Genomic DNA, 3,739 nt, shown 5'->3' with positions numbered 1-3,739 from the left:
CGAAGCAACCCGATTGGATTACAGGAAAACAAATAATGGAACAGCTACAGAAAGGAAATACAGGTCAGATGGAGGGCTCCATCGCAGATGCATTGTTCGAAGAATGGACAGTGCAGCAACAATACAACACAACCGATAAAGCCATACTTCCCACAGAATTTGCAAACATATGAAGTCCAATTTGACAAAAACACTTGCATCATTTCAGATTACAAAGATTGAACTAAAAAGTAGAAAACTTTTTGGTCGCAGATTGTGTTCGGTGTTAATACTGGAGAAGGAGGACTAGCAGAATTCAATGAGGATGAAGCATTGAAACAGTTTGCACCCCTTATAACAGGGAAGGAACTTTTAAAGGAAAAGCTGGTAAGTTAATAGAAATATACAAACATAATTCATTCTTCCTACAGATTGCACATTTACATGTCATTTAATTCTCCTGACAAGAATGTACTTTAAGTCACTCTGTCTCCAAACACCGCAGATTATGATACCTCACAACACAACTTAACACTTCACACTGTACGTGCTCAACAAGTACACGAGCTCCATCGACATACTTGGCTCACTGAATTACAGACACGGAGGAGGAAAAAATAGATGGAAAACACACCATAAGGATCACCCAGAACTGGTACGTCAATTCAACCTTGGTTTTCTAATTGGTTTTCCAATTCCTGCATTCCCTTTCTTAATGGCAAAATCCAACAATAAAACCAAACCGTGATCACAGATTAAAAGGATGCACGCACTCATGAAGAAGCATTACGGCGAAGCGGAACTACGAGCCAATAGTGAACCAAACTGGTCGAGGATAGCAGAAACACCTAACAGAGTTTGCGTGCCAAAACAGCAGGGTACCCAATGCGGACACTTCATGGTTCATTTTGCACAATAATGGAATGGCATTGATCTCATAACAGATGAAGAGGATTTCTATGTAAGTGAATAGTATGAGAGCAACAATTTTGATTTTTTTAGATGCAGCACTACTTGAATACTTCAATTATCTCATGAAAGAAAAATAAAAGAATATCCGATGACCTGCATGCAGCATAGCAACATAGATGCCGAGTGGAAACCAGAGTTCCTTTTTACAGCCATATTTGGTGAAACAAACCAAGTAAAGGGCGAGCAACTACCTGGAAGAATCAAAGAATTCAAACCAGAAACTTCAAACTTCTTTTCCACCAACAAAGGTAAGAAAATCATTTCTGGTTATCTTTTTTTATAATGACCTACCCATCCCACGGTTGACCAATGTCTTTCGTATCACGAGAGCTTACATATTACATATCTGCTTCCGCTGACAGAAACAGATGAAACAAAAAGGAAAAAAGGACGAAGCACCAGTCCATACCCAAATCATTCTCATTGCTTCCAACACACAAAGGAGGCGTCCGACCTCTTCCAACTAGGCATGAGTGACAGCTGGCAGGAGGAATATAGAAAGTGAGTTGTTTTTTATTGCACCTCAAAATAGTTGGACCGAGGCCAAAAATAATGTAAAAATCTGTTTCTCACTGACCCTGAGCTGAAGCCCGACTATATTTTATCTCCCTATCGCAGCAAAACTATATTTAGGCGCATCCGTAGGGACAGTGAAAGCACGCAACTTACTGGAGCCCAACTGAAGGCAGTATTTGGTCCATGACCAGCACAGATGAACATACGACATCATATGGAAAAGAGGGTGCTCGATGACATAGCAGAAATCTGGAAAAGCAGAAAAGATTCAAAAGAGAGTGACAGAGTAATATTAGGCCCAAACTTTGCCGAGGTAACTTTTAAAAAGCAAAATCTTGTCTATATTGCAACACCTACTCTTTTTATATTGTTACACAACTCTTTTTTCTAACAGTTTTTTTCATCGTAATTATTGTTTGCAGGCTGCAACATATACTGAAATTAAATAAAGACAAAACTACTATTCCAAAATTTAAAAGTGAATTGCAAAAAACAAAGAATCAGCTCGTTCCCATGTATCTCAAAGAAAATCAACGGAAAAAGCTCTCAACAGCAAACATGGTAACATCCCTTTCCTCCGCGACAAAATCACAAAATATGCGTTCTATCAAATTACTTTATATTAAACTGTCAGGAAACCAAGTATTTTGTACGCAGATATTCATTTCAATGGAGAAGCATGACCGCTACGTACTATATATGCTGGACAAATATAAACACAGTTCACATTATTGATCCTCGAGAAGCGACTCCAGAGGAATTTGAGAAAGAAAAGATAGGCGTGGATAAATTGGATCCAGATGAAGCATGTCGAGCTCTTCAGGAACATGAAGACGCTCAAAAAGAAAGAGAGTGACAGTTTCAGGAATATCACGCTCATAAGTTGGCAATCATAAACATTTATACATAACAATATTTTTCAGTTTTACAAGTTGCAGTATTAAAACAATTACAAAATGCAATTCCAAAATACCTAGGATTAAAGAAGCCTTCAACACCATACTTGAACAAACAATGAATCCAAAGAAAACAAGATGGCAGATTCATACCGTGCAAGATGTTCCAGTGGTAGAAAAGGGCGAATCACCATTTGGTGTTTTAAAGATTGCATTCATCTACAATGGTGAAAAGTTCATCGAAGACCTGGAAGATTTGACAGTAATTCTATATGTATTTACTTATATACAACTTTTATGCACCAACTCTAATAATATACTTCTCTTCTCGGCAAAATTTCACAGGATGAGGTCGAAGACTGGAGGGCAGAGGCAATATACATTCTCTTAAGTAGCGAGATGAATCAAGTCAAAGCTAGTGAAATGGGTGACGAGATTAGCAAGATTTTTAGCAAGAATGAAAACTAAAACTTTTGATTTAACCCGCGAGAGTAATTCTATCAAGACCTGACAAAACAGTTTATCAATAACTCACATTTGTACGTAATGTACTTAGAAATTACGTGTTCATGTTGAAAAGAGAACATCATCAGAGAGTGCCAGTACACTATAAACAACAGTGCCTCTTCTTATTTGTACGACAGCAGTGACTCCCAAAACGAACCCTTATGCGTGACTCTGGAGGCCACCCTCCCGTGCCTCCAGAGGAGACATGGCCCTGTGCCACCAAAGCCTGGGTCACCATGCCCCCGGGCAATATCCACACACACACACATACCAAGAGCGCCTCAACCGTGGCTAGCTACTACGCACACGTGACTATATGATTCACACACGTGCCTCCGGAAGCAACAAGGCCCCATGCCTCCGGACAATACACACATGTGCATGCACGCACATTCCTCTAGAGACTCAACCATGGCTAGCTCCTACGCACACGTGACTGCACATTCTTCAAACCCGTGCCTCCGGAGGCAACATACCAATGCCTTCATAGGATGCACACATGTGCATGCACACACATACCTATAGAGCCTCAACCATGCCTAGCTATTAAGCAGACCTCACTTCACATGCTTCAAACCCGTGCCTTTCGAAAAAAAGGAGCTTGCCTTTTGCATGACATGCTGTATAAAAATTAAACGAGCAGAAGGCGAGCAGGAGGTTCCCTCGCGCCGGAGGCGCCATGTCACACCATGACGGACAACGCCCCGCACGAACCAGCACGCTGCACGACCGAAACACACTTCGACCTATGCCCCCCCTTCAAGATGTTTATGAAAATTAAACGAGCCGAAGGCGAGCAGGAGGTTCCCTGGCGCCGGAGGCGCCGTGTCACACCACGACGGACAACACGCCGCATGAACCAGCACGCT

This window comes from Triticum aestivum, chromosome 7D (assembly GCF_018294505.1).
Source record: "Triticum aestivum cultivar Chinese Spring chromosome 7D, IWGSC CS RefSeq v2.1, whole genome shotgun sequence".
NCBI classification, from domain to species: Eukaryota; Viridiplantae; Streptophyta; class Magnoliopsida; order Poales; family Poaceae; genus Triticum; species Triticum aestivum.
This window is presented reverse-complemented; position numbering follows the sequence as displayed.